Source organism: Marmota monax, unplaced genomic scaffold, assembly GCF_021218885.2.
Source record: "Marmota monax isolate L192 unplaced genomic scaffold, Marmota_monax_Labrador192_F-V1.1 WCK01_AAM20220418_F8-fsc00179, whole genome shotgun sequence".
Lineage (NCBI taxonomy): Eukaryota > Metazoa > Chordata > Mammalia > Rodentia > Sciuridae > Marmota > Marmota monax.
The window spans coordinates 3,681,169-3,705,046 of record NW_026695200.1 but is presented as its reverse complement, the minus strand read 5'-3'; the positions used below and the strand labels follow the sequence as shown (position 1 = coordinate 3,705,046).

General features: G+C 36.9%; 1 long non-coding RNA gene and 2 other non-coding genes across 4 annotated transcripts in view; all 3 read left to right on the top strand.

Annotated features, from left to right (window-relative positions):
* The window catches only part of LOC131423607 (uncharacterized), a 198,509-nt gene that overhangs the window by 79,901 nt on the left and 94,730 nt on the right, over positions 1-23,878 (top strand). For both annotated transcript variants that reach the window (XR_009225351.1, XR_009225352.1), the window contains 4 exons: positions 18,252-18,427; positions 21,138-21,245; positions 21,636-21,680; positions 23,006-23,087. This is a non-coding gene — a long non-coding RNA (uncharacterized LOC131423607). The remainder of the gene's footprint in view (positions 1-18,251; positions 18,428-21,137; positions 21,246-21,635; positions 21,681-23,005; positions 23,088-23,878) is intronic.
* Positions 17,202-17,268, top strand: LOC124082375 (small nucleolar RNA SNORD115). Its single transcript, XR_006848339.1, has one exon. It is a non-coding gene; the product is annotated as a small nucleolar RNA SNORD115 (small nucleolar RNA).
* On the top strand, positions 21,308-21,387 carry LOC124082433 (small nucleolar RNA SNORD115). Its single transcript, XR_006848391.1, has one exon. It is a non-coding gene; the product is annotated as a small nucleolar RNA SNORD115 (small nucleolar RNA).

The window sequence follows — 23,878 nt, the reverse complement described above, 5'->3', positions numbered from 1 at the left end:
GAAACCCACATCAGGGAGTGCCAAGGCGTCAGGATCCAATTATCCGACTCCTCTAACAAATCGGGGTACTCCTTTTGCCTTGGAAACCCAACATGAGGGACTGCTAACAATAACAATATCCCTCAAAACTCTTCTGCAAAAAGTGAACTGGGAGGAAATAAATACTGTACTCAGAAGTTGGATGATTCCCCCACTGATTTCTATCACAGTTCACTGAAGCAATTTCCTAAATTTACAGATACAAACCTATGGACAAATAAGAATAGATCCTTGGTTCTTTCCATTTTTAGGGCACGTTAGTTGCTAGGAATTCAATTATAAATAAGAGAAAAAGCAGGTATGTGGCAAGGATGTATAGTTTCTCACGTATCGTTGGGAGTGGCCCAACTTTGGGAATAGAAGGAGAAATGTAAGCCAAAAATAAATTGAAGACTGCAGTGTTAGCTGCCAATCATATAATTTATTCCCAAAGGGAACAAATGCCAATAATCACTATGGTAAATAGTAATGACATTAGAAAAAGAAATCCTCCAAATATTGAAGGATGAAATCTAACCCAGAAACCTCCTCAAAGGGAACCTTCCCATGCTATAAAGTTAGACAAAAAATTATTGGCAAACAGTGCAAACTAATGGGCAAAATTGACATAATCAGGAAATCTCAGAGCTTGGAATGGAATAAATTTATGTGTCTGTTTCTTTTTTCCTATCTTAATCTTTTCCCTACCTTTTCCTGTGAATACTAGATCCAGGCACTCTGAAGTTTCTACTGATCTTTCTTGTTTTACCCTATCTCAGAAAGACATCCAAAATGTGGATATTTCTGGACTATCTTCTACTTATTTTCTTTCCTCTGAGGTTCCTATGAATAAGCCCTGCCTTACAAGAATGTGCCTATCTCCTAATGTGCTTGATAATCTGCTAGGAAGGGACATGCTGTGTCTTCTAAGACTGTGATATTCTGTACTCAGGATAGAGTAGTTTGGGAGCAACTAGCATTCAAAGCATATGAGTGGGTAAATATGTGCTTTTTTAAACAAAGGGTACCGTGGTACAGTGGCAGTCTCATCCCATGCTAGAAAGTTATTCCTAAATTATAGGAAATAAGCCTATCATTTTGCAGCCTAGAAACAGATGATAGTGGTTTAATAAAAGAGACCAATAACTTACAACAACAACAAAAATCCTTGGCCATATATAGAAAATATTTTTAATTCAAAAACAATGTATGGAACCAGTTATTAAAGAACTAGAGAAACAAGGCATAATAAATATGGGATATTCACTTCATAACACACCCATATTACCTGTGAGAAAAGGGGAACAATTTGACAAAAAAGTCAGTCTGTTCATAGATTTGTACAAAATCCTAGAGAAATAATCAAGTTGTGATATGTCCAACACCTGTAGCACCTAACCTTGCTATTAACTTAATGTCTGTGCCTGAATAAGCCAAGTATTTTTCTGTGATAAACTCATGTTCAGCTTTCTGTTATGTACCAGTAATTGAGGAACCAATATTTATCTTGAGTTTACCTACAGAGGTGGAAGTTTTTGATGTTTGTGGCAGTGGATCTCCAAGGAATTCAAGAATTCACCTATTATATTATCTTAGCATTTACAATAAAAATAAAAATAAAAGAACAACAGTGATTTTTTCTCACCTTCAGTTTACATGCTAACGAATGGTGACAGTTGCTAATATCTTGCATGTTAATAAAGAGACACATTAACTATGCTAAATTTCTTAGTCTCCTGGGACATAAAGCCTCCCTAGATACTGTTGCAAAATTATCAAACTAAAGAAAAATATTTGGGATATGTATTACCGGCAGATGGATGATGGTTGCATCCTAAAGTCAACCTAATACAGAAATGAAAAAAAAGAAACAACAACTAATTTCGAGAATTGTAAATCCCTGCCTTTTATTAAAAGAGATGAAGCCTTCTCACAGAGACATTGCATTAATTGTCACCAGACCCTTTTTTGTTTTATTTTTCTGCAGTACTGGGGATTAAAACCCAGGGCCTTACAATTGCTAGGCCAGTACTCTACCACTGAGTCATACCCCTAACTGCCAGACTATATATATATATATATATATATATATATAGTTGATGGACCTTTATTTTATTTATTTATTTATATGTGGTGCTGAGAATTGAACCCAGTGCCTCACACATATGAGGCAAGCATTCTAGCACTGAGCCACAACCCCAACCCCCACCAGAACTTTTTATTATAGTCAAAATAAGTTGAAAAATTCTTTCACACACTTAAAATAGCTGTTATTTCCCCATCTGTAGTAGGAGTTCATAACTGAGATAATCTTTTCTGCCTTTGATTCAGGGTAATGGTGTGCTTACTCCAAAATTAGGCCTCAATTATTGGATTTTGTTGCTCTGGGGAAGCCACTCTTCTTACTAAAAAGGCCTAGGCCCTGGCTCTGTTACTTGTTTACAGATACCTTGTGTTACTTTTATTTCATGTTCATAAAATGCAATCCTTATCAGGGTTCTATGAGACTAGTAAAAGTCTGTCTAATCCTAATTCTATTCTAGGTGGGTGTAAACTTTTCTCATCTACCCTGTGGTCAGACCCTGACAAAATATGTTGAACATGTCTACTTGAGTAATAATTGAAGAAAATACTGGACCTTGGTTTGATCTCTCTAAACTTCCTATTTTCCAATGTGGATTGAATATTTCACTGATGTATATATCCTGTGAGAACTACAGGGAATACAAAAGAATTATATGCAGTGGTCAACCCTCATGAAGCATTCAAGCCTTCTGTTTTCTCAAACATAAAGTCCAAATGGCAGAACTTATAACCATGATACCAGCTGTTAAGTTAATATCCATCTAAAAGTAGGGACCCAAAATGATAGTAGTTATGTGTCTACTATGTGACCAGCCAATTGTGAAAGAATAAAGGCTTTTCTAACATCAGTAGAGACTAAAGTATTACATGGGAAATTAATTACTTGTTTATGAGCCATTCCAACTTCTCTGACAGATTTATATGATTTACTGTAGAGTTTACACTGGAAAACAAGAAGAAATGTCTTTAAAAAATGTTGCATACCGACCTGTGAAAGGGCTACTGAGGTTTGGACTGGGGAAATTGAACACCTATTACTTCTATCCAGTAATTTCCTATTCGTATCTTCAGAAATAACCAACTCTCTAAAAATTAGGAAGCAAAGAGAGCTAAAAAGTTCATCATAGCAGGCTGGGGCTGAGACTCAGTGGTAGAGCACTTGCCTGACATGTGTGAGGCACTAGATTCGATTCTCAGCACCACATATAAATAAATAAAATAAAGGTCCATTGACAACTAAACAATATTTAAAAAAAAAAAAGCTCACCATAGGAAAATGAGAATTTCATGGAGGGACTTTTCCTTTACTCCAATTGCCATATTATTGAGTGACTTTTTCATGCCTACCAATAAACTAACAAAATGAATATACTGAAAACTTTGAAATCTTGCAGTACTGTAATAGGAATATTAATTAAGGAAAAATAAAAATATGAATTTGCCAGAAAATTTCTTTGCAGGATGCATGTAAAATAAGTAAAGAGACCCTACTGAGGGCAACATGTGGATCTGACACAAAAATATTTTAGAGCTTCAATTTTTAGGAGGTATTAAATATTTTTGAGTAACGTTGCTTATTGAGGTCTAGGTGGGCTAAAGCAAATGCACAAAAGTTGGGGCTGGGGATGTGGCTCAAGCGGTAGCGCGCTTGCCTGGCATGTGTGAGGCCCCGGTTCGATCCTCTGCACCACATACAAACAAAGATGTTGTGTCTGCCGAAAACTAAAAAATAAATATTAAAAAAAAATTCTCGAAATGCACAAAAGTTATCAAACCCTTCAAAATCATAGTTCTACTTTTGGAATTTCTAAACATCTAGAATTCAATAGAGAAAGTCATTTTGTAGCTATGGTAATTTAAGAGCTTTGTAATATGATATCAATATCAATAATTTGCCTACTTCTTATCACCATACCCATCTCCTGGGAAAATGGAATGAATAAACCATACTCTAAAGAATTTTTTGGCTAGGGCTGGGGTTGTGGCTCAGTGGTAGAACACTTGCCTTGCACTATGTGAGGCACTGGGTCCGATTTTCAGCACCACATAAAAATAAATAAAATAAAGGTATTGTGTCCATCTACAACTAAAAATAATTTTTTAGAAAAAAACAATTTGGGGCTAAATTATCTCAAGCCACTGGCACAGAGGACCAAAACCTTGTCATTTGCTTTATTAAAAGTAAGGTTAATTCCCTTTAGCAAGCACAGCATTTCTCTCTTTGAATTTGGAAGCTTTATGAATCTTGGGTTTAAGTCCATCTCATTATCTGATAGAATGGAAAATACTCATGGTCAGATATAATACTTAAAGAATTTGTGGGTTTCCCTATGCTTACTTTGCCATTATGTGGCCAGGTTCTGGAAAACTCCACCAGAGAAGGTATTTTTATTGATATTGTACATGAGACCCAGTTTCTATCAAAGTGTTTCAGTAGCAGACTGATTGTCATCACATGGGCCAAAACCCTGCCAGGTATGGTTGATAACTCAATACTATAAGGTTAAAGGAGAAACCCAAATAGATCTGTTTCACATGTGATACCAATAACAACATATCATGCCAATAATTGAGAGGGTTATATTCTTCTATTTAGGACCTTAACATTAAATTCTCCAGATAATAACTTACAATGACATACAAGCTGAAGAAAAAAGCTCCTCTAATAAGAAGATAGCAGGAGAAACATGATGTCTTGCTTTCATCTTTCGTCTTTATCGTGTGTGTGTGTGTGTGTGTGTGTGTTGCTTGGGATCAAACCCAGGGCCTTGCACATGCTAAACAAATGCTCTATCACTGAACTACCTTATTATCTTGCCATTATTTTTAAAGGAGATTGTGGGCTCACTAGGTCTAGGCAAGTCCACAGAACAGCTGGGGAGGGTGTGGCAACGGAGTTGAAAAGAAACCTCTGGAGACCAGTTTCAGAGAACTCGATTCACTTTATTATTGCACAGGCAAGCTTTTATTCATAGCCTGATACTGGGGAAATTAGCTGAAGGCAGTATTAATCCAATGCACTAGCAACACCCTTATGAGTGGCAACCAATGGGTTAATAGGTCAGCAGCAAAAAAGCAGAAGGAAAAGGAATGTGCTGTGCACCTGAGGTTAACCAGGTTACCATGGTGATGGGGCTGGTTGTGATTATTGTTCCAACCACAAATATCCAGATTCAGTGTGTTGAACCCTGAGAGCCCCTCACATAGGCAACCTAGGCTGCTTTCCAGCTCATGGGTCCAACATTGATATTTATCTTAAAAGACATTTTATTGGTACATTATCATTACACATAATAGTGGGATTCATTGTAACATCTTCATACATGCACATGCACATAACATATTTTGACCAATTATGATAATTATTTCATATCAGTTGAGCATGCACCTTATTATTTGTCCTCCTTTTAAAAATTGGTATATCAATCTCAAGGAATTTGTATTGATTACAAATTGTCTTAAATATGAGGTGAGGACTCAAGAAACCTTTCTTTGTCATAACCCTTCAGTCAGAAGATTTAAATTTAGAAAAAAGGAAAAGTTGAAATCTTCCCACCAATAGATTAATCTTACACAAAGCTATCTTAAACAACACCATATTTTGTAAAATTCAACATATTGACAGAGGACATTTTTAACCAACCAAGGTGAATATCAGTATATTTACATTGAAAAGTCTTGAAACAATATCAGAAAACTCCAGCTACTCTCCATCTTACGTAGCCACTGGGGTTCAATTTGACAAAACTGAAATGAGAAGAAAATACCTCACACCAAATGATGAAAGTTGGTTTCTTCAAAAACACCAGGTTGGGTTTGGTGGCACACTCCTGTAGTCCCAGCAGATAGAAGTCTGAGGCAGGAGAATCATGAGTTCAAAGCCAGCATTAGCAACTTAGTGGGGAACTGAGCAATTCAGTGAGACCCTGTCTCTAGATAAAATATTTAAAAAGGGGTTGGGATATTCTCAATGGTTTTAAGTGTCCTTGGGTTCAATCCCCATTACCCCCCAAGAAAAGCCCCAAATATCATCCCATAAAAACTAAAATCTCTTTTAGAATTTGGTGTATTTTGTACCCATACTTAAGTCTTATAGGATAATTAAACAATCTGTTTCATTTAATATTCCCACAGCTAATTAAGTAAATTCAATTCTATCTGAATTTACCATTATGAATTAGTTCATCATTTTTACCATACTTTCCATTATGAGTAAAGCCTACCATTATAGACTTTATCATAATGAGACATTTTACACAGGGACTAGACACATAGTATGGTTAAACTAAAAGATATTATTAGGGCTGGGGTTGTGGCTCAGTGGTAGAGTGGTTGCCTAGTATGTTGAGAGGCCTTGGGTTCAATCCTCATCACCACATAAAATAAATAAATATAATAAATGTATTGTGTCAAACTACAACTAAAAATAAATACTTTTTAAAAAGAGATTATTAGGGCTGAGGAGGTGGCTCAAGTGGTAGCAAGCTCGCCTGGCATGCAGTGCGGCCCGGGTTCGATCCTTAGCACCACATACAAACAAAGATGTTATGTCCGCCGAAAACTAAAAAACAAAAAATAAATATTTTAAAAAATTCCCTCTCTCTCTCTCTCTCTCTCTCTCTCTCTTAAAAAAAAGAGATTATTAAATACCACATTAGGAGGAATAGAAACTGGGGCTGCAATTGCAAACTCTTATGATATAAAAATCCTGAAAACTGAGTGTCTTTGGAAAATTACAGAAACTTGTTGTTTAGATGTGAATAGGAAAGAATCAAAACCAAATACAAAATATAATGGTAGAAAAAAATTAGTCTGGGGGAATTCAAATTGAGGAAGAATTTAGAATTGGACATCTTGGAATGAAATTTTGTTGCAAAAACTATAAAACATTTTCATAAACTTCCATCTGTGTAAGTTAACAAAAACTAGTTATTTAATAACTACAGTATATGTTTACTAGTACTGAACTACAAGTATATATTTACTAGTACTGAACTACTACTGAAATACTGAGGGAAATAATTAGGTATTGGACATATTAATATCCATGAAGAGATTAAATGGTGGAATTAAAAATTTGATCATACGATAGATAAAAGAGCTTAAATATGATACTGCAGACTGCAATTTCTGAAATCCAAACTAATAAAATTAATTTCACTGAAATATGTAAGTTTCTTCTATACATATGTGAAAGACAACTTAGAAGAGTGTCCTTCAAGGAGATAAAATTGTTTGCAATTCATGTTATTAACAAATGCAAAAAATAACCAGATGAATGGATTTGTCCCTAAGATTTAGACTGAATCCTTTTTCACATTAAAATTAAACTTCTGAAGTTTAACAGTTCTATGTGTGTCTTCAACAAATACTCCATAATGAAGCTTCAAGAATTGATAATGGGATTAGTGGGCAATATGTGTCATACAGAAAACATTACTTGGTAAGATGGACTATTTCTATCAGTGCTGGATTTACCTGCATTAATAATATTCTATGTAATTCATGATCTTCATAAGAAATACATTGTTTCTTCATAAGAAATACATGCAATAAAATATTCAAATTTTATCTTAGACTATCAAGCACCACATCTTGATTTTTGCATTACATATAAACTGGGAAAAAACAAATACGATTTGAAAAATAAGTCTCAAATTGTAAAACACTTAGAAAAATAAGCTACCAAACTAACCAGCAATTTGGAAAGCTGCATATGATGGAGAATTCTTATGCAGAGTTAATCAAGAAGCTGCTTTGGGGCTGGGGTTGTGGCTCAGTGGTAGAGCGCTTGCCTAGCATGTGTGAGGCACTGGGTTCAATTCTCAGCACCACATAAAAATAAAGGGCCACCAACAACTAATAAAATATCTTTTAAAAAAAAGAAGCTGCTTTTATATGCATCAGTAGTAAACATTTTCAAAGATTAGTCACCTAAAGTTTATATTCTTTTCAATTTTAAAATTTATTCCATCATACTGTTAATCAATAATTTATTATGTATAGTGCTTTGAAAATGTAGGATACATAGAAAGCTAAGTTCATGAGGAGGAATCCAAACTGTAATGCAAATTTTACCAAAAAATCAAATACTATAAATGGAATTAAAGGAGAAAGGGATTGTGGTGCAATGGAGTTTATTTTAATTTTAATAAAATGTTGAGGCTGTGACTAGTTACACGTTCTAATTCTACTTACAAAAACAAACATAGGAGGGACTGAAAAAGAACTATGAAGAACAAAATATAAGAGTAAGCCAAGGGGGCTGGGGTTGTGGCTCAGATGTAAAGCACTCACCTAACGAGGTACTGGGTTCAATTCTCAGCACCACATAAAAAATAAATAACTAAAATAAAGGTATTGTATCCAACTACAACTAAATTTTTTAAAAGAGTAAGCCAGAAAGAATTATCAAAGAACAAAACAGTAGAACTGATAAAGAATTAAGAACAGCAGAGCATCAGAATAAACTTAATATAACTGTAGACAACAATTGAATGTCTGCTGAATGTTTCCTTAAATTGGGTAATGTATTATAACTGTATTTTTAATTAAATAAATAGTGTTAAAAATTCTCTACATCTTGGTAGTCATTTACTAGTTACCAGCAAGTATTCAGGGTAATTGCTTTGTTCAACAACAAAATCAGTTAGTTCATGAGTTGGCATGTTGTTTTACTCTTGATTATTTTCCTCCCAACACTAAAAATGATGCCAGTTGTTCCTCATCTGGCTTTTTAAAAAATATAGATGGTAACATCATCTGGTTAATGGAAATCTTTGGTTTACATATAAAAGATAGTAACATGTTTGGGGAGAGAGTATGCCTAGTACTGTATGTAGTCTTTTGGAAAATAAGAACATATACTAGTTTACAAATTATGTAATACCATGTGAGCAAATGCATGCATGTTATGTAGAAACTATTGTGGAAGAAATAACTAGGCATCATGAACTTGGTCACTTGAAGTTATCCCAGAGTCCTGTACTGAATCTGTTTAAACTCCAGTTCACTTAAGCACCAGGGTTTAAAGATGTTATCACTGTCAAGAGTCTTCAGTACCAATAGGAGCAATAGGTGTATGCATAGGGAGTGCAGTGACTTCAGTCAATGGTTAGACCATATCTTGTCCTGGAAAATATAATAACATATGAGAGTTCTTAAATGAAGAGTGACAAGCCTTAGCTTTTTCTGGGATATTTAACTTGGGCTTGAGAAATGAAAGTTGTTTTTTTTTTTGAGATTTTGTTTCTCCCTCTTCTAACTATCTGCTTGTAAAAGAAAAACTTTCTGATTTTTTCAGCCTGATTAAGGCATTTCTCTTAATACACCTGTATTGTTAGAGTTAATAGCATGGATTTTTTCTCACCATGTGTTTCAGAATGTGCAGCTGGAAATAAAAAAATCATAAGATGACTTAGAGTTCAGTGTGCCTTTGATGACTGAGAAAAGTCCAGGTGGAACATCTGCCAAGAAATGACTGGCCTCTGAGATTATTGCATTCATTATTTGAGAAAATGTTTGTGAGTGATCAAATTATTCTTCTCAATGAGTGACTGACCTCATTGATGGTAACATCATCAACAAAAAACTTGCCCTTTTACATGAACTTCTTTTGCTTGAAGCTGGAAATTTTATGATTCATTTGCACCATCTCTTCTAGCAGATATTGACTTAGATCTATGCATACAAGTAGATAATTTATCTGTGTTATACATTTTCAGGTTACTAATATGTGTATATCTATGGATAATTGAGGAAATACAATTGAATTGAATAGAGCCAGACTCAATTTTGACGTTAGGGTATTTATGTTTTTTTTTTTAGGGGCGGGGAGGATTGGTTCATTCTTTTTTAATTTTTTATGGTTCTTTTTAGTTATACATGAAAGTAGAATGGGTTTTGACATATCATACATATATGGAGTATAACTTCCCATTTTTTTGGTTGTACATGATGTGGAGTTAAACTGGTTGTGTATTCATATATGAACATAGGAATATTATGTCAAATTTATTCTATTAATTTTCCTATTTCCAAACCCCTTCTCTTCCCCTGACTCCCCCTGTCCAATCTTGTGAACCTCCACTCCTAGCTCCCCCACCTTCCCACCTATTGTGAGTCAGCATCCATCCACATATTAGAGAGAATATTTGACTTTTAATTTTTTGAGATTGACTTATTTCATTTAACATGATAGTCTCCAGTTCCATCCATTTACTGGCAAATGCCATAATTTCATTCTTTATGGCTGGGTAATATTTCATTTTGTATATTACTACATTTTCTTTATCCATTCATCTGTTGAATGTGGGCCCTAGGTTGGTTCCATAGCTTAGGTATTGTGAACTGATATGTCTATATCACCATAGTATGCTGATTTTAATTAAGTCTTTGGGGTATATACTGTGGGATGGGATACACTGGGTTGAATGGTGGTTCCATTCCATGTTTTCTGAGGAATTGACATACTGCTTTCCAGAGTGGTTGCACCAATTTGCAGTCCCAACAACAATGTATGAGTATGTAAGGTATATATGTTGCCTTTGATACACGAAACTGAATAAAATTATGGGTAATCTATGTTTTATTTCTAGAAAAATAGTTTCAAGTGCAATGAATAGATTCATTAAAGGTAGTGCATAATTACATATGATGCCAGTTCTACTGATGTGGATGACTTGAAAATTTAGGTAAAGGGTATTGAAGAGTATGTTCCATTTTTGTGGAATATGTCATGAAAGTTCTCTAAACAAAAAACCCTGTGTTTTTCATTATTGTTTCTGGTCTTGCACTTGACAATATTTTCACTATAATGAAAATTCAAGATTCATTAATATGCTTGGCAATGAATCTTGAACTTGAATAATTTGAGAAGCAAACTAATTAACTGAATGTCAGCTCATAAGTCCTGTGATTCCATTATTTGACATATAATACAGAAAGTATATGCTATGAGTGATGTCAATTGCCTTGGCAATTCTTAGGTTCACCAAATCACAACATGCATTTAAGTTTTTCTTCTAAACTAAAAAATGTAATTGACACAAATATGTGTACATATTTATGGGGCATAGTAGGGAGGAAGAAATCATTCTAGTGTTACATATAAGTTCATTTTCTTTTCTATTTTTAAGAGAGAGAGAATTTTTTAATATTTATTTTTCAGTTTTCGGTGGACACAACATCTTTATTTTATTTTTTAATGTGGTGCTGAGGATTGAACCCAGTGCCCAGCGCATGCCAGGTGAGCACGTTACCACTTGAGCCACATCCCTAGCCCTAAGTTCATCTCCTTAATGAGTTATTACCCTACTTGATGACATCTTCATAAGAAAAATGTCACTTTTCCATGAACGTTAATTGAAATAATATTCAGATATTTCTGAGTCATAGTAAGTGTCCCAAATATGTGATTTTATTTTATTATAATTATAGAAGTAGATAATTTGATGTAACCCTACTATAATATTTTTATTTTGCTCTAGTTTTATGATGTGTCATCATTGATAATGACTCACAATATAAAAACAATGGAATATCTGTCATGACTTGGAAATTCTTTTATATGGGTTGCTTAAGAAGCCTGAAAATTATATTATAAGTCCAAGTGGTTTGACTGAATTTTAGATCTGGAGATAATCTAACTCTCCATCTCTCTATATATCTATTTATCTATACATCCACTTCCTACTTTTGGTGCCAGGTATTAAAACCAGGGCCTTACACATGCAAAGCATCTATTGTTATAAGGAGAATTAAGTCCCAACCACACTCCTTTAAAAATATCTACTAAATGTTTTATTTTCTTTAAATCAGAGTTATTTCAAAACCAAACTCATTATGGAGTCTTCCCTATTCTTTTTAAATTGAAAGATAATGTTTGTGCATATTTATCAGATACAGTGTAATGTTTTGATTCATGTATTTATTGAGTAGTGATCAACTAAGGGTAATTAGCTTATCTATTACCTTAAACTTTGGTCATTTCTTTATGGTGAGTACAGTCAAATTCTTTTATATTTTGAGATATATAGGCTTTATTATTAATTATATTCACCCTACTGTGCCATAGAACACCAGAATTCATATATGGTTCCAAGAGTGTCATTTTATATAATATTCCATATGAAATGGACCATGAAAATATTCCTGATATATCTTCTTTTTTAAAAATATTTTTTAGTTATAGTTGGGCACAGTACCTTTATTTTGTTTACTTTTATGTGGTGCTGAGGATTGAACCCAGCACCTTGCACGTGCTAGGTAAGCACTGTACTGCTGAGCCACAACCCCAGCCCCTGATATGTCTTCTTGAAGAGACAGTCCAAGAATGAGCAACAAGATGCTCTGTGTCTACATGATACCACATGAAAGTGTCTCCAAAAATCAAGAAACCTATATGGTCTGTCCTTGTGTTTAGTGAATCAGTGTTCCACAGCCTCCATAATGGGTCACATATGCAAGAATGATCATATCTGTTCATTAAGGAAAAGCATATGTGAGCCATAACTTGTATAAGCCATATAAGGAAAGTAATATTTAGTTTATAAACCTGTCTTACTCCTCTCCACTTACATTAAAAACTGAGAAGAAAAAGAGACCTTTGGCTTGGTGGCAAATTATATGACATTAGCATAGAACACACCAGAACCCCAATTCATTTTATCACACAGCTTCATAAAACCTGCCTGGTAAATGTATTCGAGTCAAAATGAATGTGTGGACAGTGCAAGAGTTTAGTTTGGTGATATGTTATATTGTCTTGAAGAGAGATAATTACATTAAAAAATGTGCTAAATTGAACTATTCTGAGACCCAGGCTTGATAAGAATTGTAAGGTCAGAAGTCAGAATTTAGTGTGGGGTAGTTTGATATCAGGCTTAAGAAAGTGAAACTCTAGTGTGGAACTTTGTTGCCCAACACTATGTACTTCTAACTGAATGACAAATTCTCATTCCTTAAGATTTATTTCAGTGATTAATAATTCTTAAATATTTTAGTATATTAAGGGTTCATTTTGTGGGATCTTTTATTACATTGTGTCTTTCAATAATACATGCAGCCAAGAGGAAAACTCTTGCACTGAAAAGAGGCTAGTGGCTATCTATATAGTCAAATATATTTCAAAAGACCTTCAGATCAGTGCAAATTCATCCTTAAGGCAATTATATTTACTCATTCAAGGAACTTTACTATCAATATGAGGTTGTCTTTAGAAATTAATTAGTGACCTACTTGGTGTGATCCTATGACAGAATCTTCACTTTGTACCTCAATTTGATAGGATTAAAAACCGAGGAAAACTGAGCTTGGGGGTACATGCCCATAATCCTAATTATTCAGGATGCTGAGATAGGATGATTGCAGGTTCTAATTCAGCCTCAACCTCAGCCTCAGTCACTTAATGAGACCTTCTCTCAAAAAAAAAAAAAAAAAATAGGGAGTCAAGGAGGTACCTCAGTGGCAGAGTACTTGCCTACCATACTCAAAACCCTGGATTAAATTCAATAAGTAACATCACAAAAACAGAGCAACACAGAAATGCTCTAAATGGGGATGACTATGTCTACCACTGTTTAGATCTAAAGAATGCCACACTACATGTATGATACTGTGATTCATATCTGACATTCACGTGCACACACACACACACACGCGCATGCACGCATACCCACTAATTCAGGAAAACTTTGGTTTCCTGGTACCTAGTACCATATTTAATACTCATTTTGATCTTCATTACTACTAGAAGAATTTTTCAATTACAGTTTTACAAATTTACAAAGGTGTTATGTGGCTTTTGAAAGACCCTATTAATGAGTATGAAAATAACTGGAAGACTTATTAATGAAGGTGAAAATCTTAGATTCAGGGGTTTGTTTGCCTGTGACATAATTGAATAGACTAAAGAGCAAAATTTACCTGAATTTCAGATTTGAATACCACATAACTCCATTAATTTTAATATAATGAAAGTGTGTGGTACGGATGGTATCCATTTTTTTCTGATATGGCCTTTGAGTAAACCAGGATAAAAAAATTCAGGCTAATTACTACTTTAGGAGTCATTGACTGACTTTACAACCCTCATATGAGAAAAACTTCAATTTTCCTAAAATTTCATTGAAATAATATTGAAACATTGTGAAACAATATTGAGTCACAGACTCATACCTGTGACACAGTGTGGTGTGGCATTATTTGTATCTAAACACTGGTAAACATAGTTATACCCATTTGTAGTGTTTTTGTGTTGCTCTGGTTTTGTGTATTTGAAGGTTATTGGTGAAAATTCATCAATAAAAGACAATAACATTTTAGCTACAGTTTATAATTTTCTATATATGGATTGTTCAACATGCGTAAACAAATCCAATCCCCAGTGGCCTAATATCTCATTTCAAGATCCTTACTTTTACAGTTTCAGGAATATAATTTTAAGAGAGTTCAAATGTACTGTGTCTTGCTAATTATTATTTACATGGATTCTTTTAAAATATAGACAAGTGATGATCGGTGAGATGATCACATCTCAGTGTGACACCTACTGACTGATTATCTAAAGTTAACACATCTATATGTATTGCACTTATTGTGTTTGTTGAATCAATGATCCATAGCATAGGTAATGGCTCAGTTTTTGAGCACTGACCATTGCATTTAATTAATAAAAAGTACACATACATCATATACTCAATAACATTCAATTCACTCTTAGTCAGGCATGGTGGCGCATACCTATAATACCAGTGATTCATAAAGCTGAGGCAGGAAGATCACAAGTTTGAGGTCAGCCTCAGCAATTTAGTGAGGCCCTAAGCAACATAGTGAGACCTTGTCTTAAACCAAAAATGAAACATAAAAAAAGAACGCTAAGGATGTGGGTCAGTGCCTGCTGGATTCAATCACCAGCCCCTGTCCCAAATATAATTCACCCTCTTAAAAAATATCCTATTCCTGTCCTCTTAGATAATGACTCTGAGGGAAAAGTACTTTTGCCTTCTGCAATAAAAGTCAGCCAAATGTTCTGAACTGAATGTGCATGAACTCTAGCCCACCTTAACACCAAGAAGGCACGAACTATCTCTGCTGCATATTTAGGTAATGTGTAGATGTATACATGAGGAGGGAGTGCCATTACTTCAATCAATGTTGAGAATTTATGCAATCTCAAAGGCAGAAGATCACATAAAAATCATGGCCCATAGAAACATGTTGGCAACTATCCTCAGTGAAAGTTGTTAGATATGAATTTGGGCACCCTTTTTTTTATTCTATATTTTATTTTGGGCATGAGAAAACAAAATACCTGAGATAAACTTGTGTGACTAAACCAAAATATATGCTTATAAGTGGAGAACAAATGCTAATCTATTAAGCTTTGTTCCAGTGACCTATAATTCTATTCATAGCTCTCTTCCTCTCATTGCATCTTACAGTAAATTTACAGAAAGAGTTACACTTTCCACTAATATGATGTGAGTGCCATCCTTTGGTCATAAATATATTCCAAATAGACCATCCAACTAGTGAAGAGTCTCTCCAAGTAAGTAAGGTCTACTCATTTGGTCAATCTGAATATTGATATGTATTCTTTTTTAAAAAAAATATTTATTTTTTAGTTGTAGTTGGACACCTTTGTTTTATTTATTTATTTTTATGTGGTGGTGAGGATCAAACCCAGGGCTTCTCATTCACTAAGCAAACATTCTATTGCTGAGCCACAACCCCAGCCCCTTGATATGTATATTTATTGAGTGGCTGCTCTACTTAACCAAAGACAAAATCTTTAATCATTACCTAACTTTGATGTGCCTGAAAGTTATGGAATTTTTTTATTGATAGACCAATGTTCAATATTCATTTATTTTTTATAAGAAACTACACCCAAATTTGTATAATATAAGCTATAATACTAAGAGTTTCATTCTGCCTTTGATATACTGCATAAATATTGAAAATTTAAGGATTCTAACAACAAAAATGAAAATGTGAGACTTTATATTACAAGTTACAATAGTAACTTGATATTTACATTATGCCTCAAATTAATTTTATTGATGAGGCAATTCATACATGAGTTTCAGTTGCTTAATAGAATGTGAATGTTTTAATTTTAGAATAATGAAAGTTGATGCAATGAATGATAAATGCTGCTTGAAAACCAATGTTATTCAGAGTTGTTGATATAGTTATAGACCATGACATAGTTGTACCTTCAATTGTATCCTTTTAGACTTCAAATGAAGTTGAACATGCAAAATATTAGTGCTGTGTCCCAAGCATATATATAAGGAAGATAGGATAAATGAAATGCTCTATAATTTGACTAACATAAGAGCAGTTCCACAAAGATAAGATCTCTGTATTATGTGTCACTTATGCATTGGTTGATATTAGGCTACAACCTCCATAACAGGACATTTTAAAAGTAAATACCACCCATCAAGGAAAACATTAAACTACTCATACCTCATGAGAGGTAGACATACATTTGACACTAGCACAGAAGCTCAAAGTGGAGAAAACAGCTTTGACCTGATGAAATGAGGGATCAATACGAGATGAATGTTTAAACAAGAATACACTGAAATTCATTACATAAATGGAAACATAGTAGCCAGTGTGGAGGCCCATGCCTATAATCCCAGTGACTTGGAGGGCTGAAGCAGGAGGATCACAAGTTTAATGCCAGTCTCGGCAACTTAGTGAGGCCTTGACTCAAAATTAATTTTTTAAAAAAGGGGCTGGGGGGCTGGGGATGTGGCTCAAGCGGACTGTGCTCACCTGGCTTGCGTGGGGTGCTGGGCTCAATTCTCAGCACCACATAAAAATAAAATAAAGATGTTGTGTCCACCGAAAAAACTAAAAAACTAATAGTAAAAAATTCTCTCTCTCTCTCTCTCTCTCTCTCTCTTAAAAAAATCAAGGGGGGTGTGTGCTGGGGATATAGCTCAGTGGCAAAGTACCCTGGGTTCAAACTCAAACTCCAGTACCAAATAAAAGAAGAAACATGACTTTTGAATAACCAAGGATAAGCATGTCCAGGTCAAAGAGAATGCATGTGGATAAAGGAGGAATCTTGGGCTGAGTAGATGATGTTAATTTATATTGTTTTAAAAAGAGGTAATGACTTTAAAATAATGCTAAATAGGATTACACAAAAGAGCAGACTAAGTGAAAATTCTGAAAGAGGATATTGGAATGAATATTTTCACACTCAGGGCAAGTGAATTTGAAAGGAACCTCCAGATATTCAGAGGACCTCTTTCCAGGTGATCTAAATGAACCAATAAAACTCATTCAGAAGAATCGGTGTATACCCAAGAAACTAGAACTCCAAAAATATTTGCTGCCCCTCACTCAGCTCATTTTCACTAATTATGCTGACTTTTAGTGAGATGGGCTACCAAGATTGGCACCACTGCCTCAGTGGTCATAAGTGAGTGGATTTCAGGAGTCATGAGCCATTAAGCTATGGAGTTGAAAGTCATGAAGGCCACCTTTAGGGCCATAAGGATGGATTCATTAGACAACCTGAATCACAACGTGGGGATAAATTCTGATTAATAGACATAATTTCTGTACCTCACCCCACGTATTACTTTAAATAATAACCTGCAATGGTGAAGGAAGTCACGTCAAGAGAAAATTGGTTTCTTCACAAAAACACATGGCAAGCATTACCCTCCTAAGTGTAGGTTTCGGTCCGCCCAATACTGCCACTAGGTCTGAGTGGGGCAAAGGGAAATTAGGAGATCATCAGAAAGAACTTTTGCCCATGGTGGATCCAGTCCTCAGAGATGAGGTACTAAGATTCAGGAATTGGCCCTACACACAGCCATGATTAGGCAGATTGTGTTGAGAAGTGGGGTAGGTAATGGTCGTCATGAAGCATAAAGGGGTGGAGGTAATGTTGAATCAATTGGTTGAGGTTGAGAAAGATGCTATAGGAAGGGCCTCACCCTCCAAGAAAACACTTTGTGTGTCCACATTCTCTGAGTCAAGATCAAGCATCCCTCTGAAAATAGCCCTTATACTTGGAGTGACCCAAGGCAATGTGCTGGTCAGGAAGAAATATGAATTTTGGCTAAATTCCTCATGATGATGTTAAGACTGATTCTGAACCATGGGTTCCTCCACAGGCTAGAAGAATCTTATTTCAGGTGAAGGAAGAAACATTCATCATGGTTTCCATATTTTGGCTTTGCTCTGTGTCTGAGATGTGTACAGAAAATAGATGAGGATGATCCCAAGAAAGAAGATGGTTCAGGGGCCACAGCAGAGATTTCTGAGTTCTGTGGTTTGAAATACTACCTAGGTATGAGCACTATTCATTGAATTGGGATATCAGATTTGAGAATGTGGAGATGCACAAGAATACCTTTCAGTGTACATAGAATCATTGGAAGAGAACCATGTATACTAGACTTGGTATGAGACAGAGGCCAGACAGATGAACAATGACAGATAAACAATCAGGCCTCTATTCAAAATCTCTTATTACAAAGACTTTTCCTGGTGGGCTGGGGCTGTGGCTCAGAGATAGCACACTTGCCTGGCATGTGTGGAGCACTGAGTTCAATTCTCAGTACCACATATAAATAAATAAAATAAAGGTCTATCAACAACTAAAAAAAAAATTTTAAACTTTTCCTGAACCCCCAATCTTCCAATGTATGAAATCTGTCTCCTTCCCATTCTTAACCAGATCAATCATGAATGCCAGCTATGAGGCAATGCCAAGAGATACTAAAGAGTCTTCCAAATTAAAAAAACTCCTTAAAGGAATTATCATAATATCCGAACATTTTTTCCTGAAAGACTGAGCCATTCTTTGTTCACACCTATGCCTTCTCTCTCAATCTAAGTTGTATCTTGCACCTGAAGGTGAAACATTCCATATCCCATTTCTTTCCCCAATAAAGATCTGCCCAAAATTCATACTTATATGATACAGATTCCTTTCAATATGCACCTTCTCAAAAGTTTATATCTCCTGTATCAGATTATGCTATGACACATGGTATGGCAATGAGGGCATAAGAGTCAAACAAAACCAGAAAAGGCTCCAACTGTGCAAAAGTTACATGCTCTGGTATGCTGGTGAAAACCAGCATCCAAATTAGGTCACTTTTTAGATTACCTCATCACCTCCCTCCATTGGGAAAATACATAGAACAAACACAGCTAAAAGAAATCATATTCACTTGTAAAAAATGGTACTCTTATAGGCTGAATTTGTAGCTCAGGGGTATGATGATGGCCTAGCATGCATTATTAGCATATGGGTTTGATCCAAAGCACAGAAAAACAAAAACAAGATAGTTCTACATCTTACACACACAAAAAAACCCCCTAATTTTATATTTATATGAACTAAAGTGAAAAGTAGAACATGGTACACGTCAACAAATATAACTAATTCTTAATTTTATAGCCAAAAAAGTAGTGTAGCAATGAGAAATATACAAACTCTTAGTAAGAAAATAAGACCATAAGAAAAATTATCCTCAATAAGACAAATGCTTAAAACCATAGAATGAGACAGAGAGTCAGGTTCAAGTAATATGCTGAAAGAAAATAACAAGAGAACTCAAGCATCACTATGTCCCTCTAGGGGCAGCCACACTGGGGGCAATAGACCTGGAAGTCCCACCAGGAATCCCAGGTGGTCCAAGCTGGTGGAGATGCTCCTCAATCAGGCACAAAATTTCCAAGCTCAGGGTACTTGCTACTCTTCCCACAAGAAAGTTCCAGGGCTACCTCTTACTCAGCTCCTTTGCCCTCCTTTTGCTTTCCAAGGAGACCAGCAGAGGAGGCTGGCCCCTCTTCCTCCACAGGCAAAGTTGAGCAGATGACTGGGGTTATGGGGCTGAATCACTACTGCAGGGGAGAGCAAAGGGTGAAGCCAGGAGGCAAAGGTGGAGGCCTCAAGCCAAGGTGAAGACAACCCTGAGATCCTTTGTCCAGGAAGGAAGCCATTTGGGGATCTCCTTGCTCCAGGTCACCTTCCCTTCTTGAGGAGCAATGGTGACAGGATAGATGCTCATCAGAGAAGTTGAAGTTAAGGGCAGAGCTCCCTGGAACCCATGTCTCCGTTATTCCTGGGCCAGAGGAGGGACTAGTTGGCTACAGGGTTCCATTGGCTTCATGGCAATGCTGTGTGCCTATGGGGCATCAGGCCCCCGGGGTTTGGGAGGATGAAGGGCATGAACGGGCTTCCCGCTGATGGGAAGGACTGGCCAACTTCTAGAGTGCCAGGGCATCCAGGGAGCACAGCATGGTAGCAATCAAGGATGATGAGGGGGCTCGGGGACTGCTGAACATGCAGGAGACCTAGCTTGGACTCCTGTATCCTCTCCATGTCTCTCCTTCAAGCCTGCTTTTGTTTAGAGCCTTATCACTGGCATTTCCGGGTGCCAGGGCATTATCCTAAGGGTACCCCAAGAAGGTGTGTGGTCAAAAGTCTCCCAGAAAAAGGGACTGTTGTTCTTTGGAGACCCAAGCTCAACTCCAGACTGAAAGAATGGGGCCCAGGGGAAGGGTTTAGCTTCCTGGTGGGCTTCCATTGACATAGGGTCTGTGCCTGGGGCCAGGGAGCAACACACTGTAGGGCTGTACCAAGGAAGGAAGTGGCTCCAGGTTATGCAGTTCAGTGTTCTTGGGACTGTGGCAGAAGAGGTGTCTTTTTGGACCCATGCACTCAAGGGAAGGATGTGTGATTCTCCCACATGCTGGCCAATGCACGAAGACTCCTGTAAGGGCAGCTTGATGGTAAGTGTGCTTTGGGCCCAGAGCCTAGTCTAGCTATCAGACCCTGCTGGGACTCCTTGATACAGGAGGGGGCAGTGGAATGCTGAATCCATGGGGTCACAGGCATCTCATCCTGCAGGACTGGTGGTCACAGCTGCAGATAGGGGTCACCTTTGGGGATGGAACACTGGGGTCCATATAGGAAATGACTGTGTGAGTCCGTCCCAAGGCTGGCATCCTTCCCCCTCCTCAGCTGTTTTCCTCTTTCCACCCAGGTCATGCTCCCGACAGAAAGAACGCCTTGATCCTCCTGGCAGCAGCCTAGCCCTGACTTTGCCAATCCTCAAGGCCCCTTGGCACACTGACCTGTCGTATCCATCTTGGTAAGCCAATCCAGGTGCCAGTGCCAGTGAGAGGATGTATGGGGAGAGGACCATCTAGGTTTGGGTTGATGATGAAACCTTTATTGTCTTGAAAAGAGATGAAGACATAAAAATCATGCTCAATAGGATTATGATGAAGCCCAGGTTAGGGGACATTGGTGGAAAAGAATCTGGGTATTCCTATGTCCCTCTTAAAGAGAGTGGTCACAATGGGGGCCATAGACCCGAAGGCCCCACCAGGCATCCCGGAAGGCCTAAGCCTTTGGAGGTGCTCCTCAGTCAGGCCCCAAAACTCCATACTCAGAAAGTGGGCACTGGCTACTCTGGGCACATGACAAGTCCCAGAGCCAAGCTTTTGCTCAGCTCCTTTGTCCTCCTTTTCCCTTCCAGTGAGAGAAGCAAAGCAGATGGATGCCTCTGACAGGCCAGGCACAGGTGAGCAGATGGCCAGGGTCATGGGGCTATATTACTGCTGCTAGGAGGAATGAAGTGTGAAGCCTGGGTCAAAATTGGTGGAGGCCTTTACCATGGCCACTGGCTACCCTGAGATGCCTCTAGGAGGGTTGCCATTTGGGGATTTCCCTGCTAAAGGTCACTTTCTCTTCTTGACCCTTCATGGTGATTGGGCAGAGGCTAATCATAGATGTTCATGTGAAGGGATGGACAAGTATGTTCCCAATCAGGCAACTTCAGTCACTGGGCCAGAGGAGGGACTTGTTGGCTACAGGTCACTGCCACTAGTTTCATGGCAGCAGTATGTGCCTATGGGGCATCTGTCCCTGGGGGCTGGGAGGATAAAGGCATGAATGAACTTACCCCTGATCAGAGGGACTGGGCAAATTCTGGAGTGCCAGGCATCCAGGGGGACATGCATGATAATGGGCAGGGATGAGGGGTCGGGTAAAGGGCATGGTCTGTATTCAATTTATGGGTACAGGAGGAGGTTTAGAGAGATTCCATGGGTTGTAGTACAGAGGCACATGTGGGTGTTTGGCTGTGGTCATGTGCCTTGAATACTTTTGCTGATAGGATGGAAACATGAGCCCAGCAGCAATTGTTCAGCTGCAGCCAATTGCCCTCTTTGATCTCTTATTTGAAGTTCAAGTTAGATCTTTTGTCAAGGTTTTTCCTGTCTTTCTGTGCATGTGTTGTGTTATTATTGTTTTTTCCCCTTTTATATGTGCATTCTTACTGTCATACTTTGTGTAGGATGTGTCTCCCAATATCTCTTTTTTAATGGTGGAATATTTGGAGGTTTTTTGTTTTATATTTGAGTGACATAAAGTCATCAGTTCTTTCTAGTCTTTTTTAAATAATATTTTTAAAATTTTTTAAAATTGTAGATGAACACAATATCTTCACTTTTATTTATTTTTATGTGGTGCTAGGGATCGAACCCAGGGCCTCACACGTGCAAGGCAAGTGTTCTATCACTGAGCTATAGCCCCAGCCCCCAAATATTTATTTTTTAGCTATAGGTGGACACAATATCTTTATTTTATTTTTATATGGTGCTGAGGATTGAACCCAGTACCTCATTCATGCTAGGTGAGTGCTCTGCCTCTGAGTCACAACCCCAGCCCCAGTTCTTCTTAGTCTTAATGGTTTGATTGGATTGTAACTGTATCTAGTTGAAATGTTCCTGCAAGAAGTAGATTATTAGTTGTCTTCCCTGTAAGTGCTCATCTTCCTTATATATCTTTTTCTTTTTCCTTCTCTCCTTGATGCCTGGCTGCCATAATGGATGTTTACTCATCCAGCTTGCCCTTCTACAGTCAAATTCTTCCTTACCTGTAACTACGTTTAATGGACTGTTTTATCCTTGGAGTGATTATCTGAACTGTGAGTACAAAAACTTTCCCTCCTCTATGTTTCTCTTGACAGGTGGTTTTTTTTTTTTTTTTACAGTGACCCAAATCTGATTAATACAAAAATTGGTACCAAGAAGTTGGGTCTCTGTTGTAACTAACCTGACCATACAGTTCACAATCCTTTGGAGTGAGTTTGCAGAGGAATTTAAAAGGTTTGGAGATAAAGCCTGTAGAAGGTCTCATACATTTTATGAATAGCCTAAAAGGTGACTCAGTTTGGCTCAGAATACCAGAATTCTGATAGAAATGTGACCTGTGTTCATAAGGTTTCATCAGGAAAGGGGAACTTGGTTGGGACTAAATAAAGGCCATTCATGTTATATCTGGCAAAAAAAACTTGCCTATAGTTTGCCTGTGTCTTGAGACGTTGTTTTGAGCCTGAATTTAAAGATGATGAACAAATTAATTTATGTTACTGACAACATTTTAACCAGGTTTACTGTGAGTTTCCAGGGCAGAACATAGAAATGCAAGATTGTAAAAACTTGAGTTTAGCTAGAAATGTTTGTATAAAACTGAGGCCAAGGAAGATGTGGTTGTTAAAGTGATCACAGCCAATAAAGATTTGCTAATTACTTTACACAGAGATAATAGGAAGATGCCTTGACAGCATCTCAGTAATTTGTAAGACCATATCTATTGCAGGTTCAAGAGTCTTGAAAGAAAAATTCCTTGGAATTTTAGTTTCCTATGAAACTAAAATTTAATAATTTGATGACCAAAACAATGCCAAATTTTCAGCTCCTGAGTATCATGAGACAT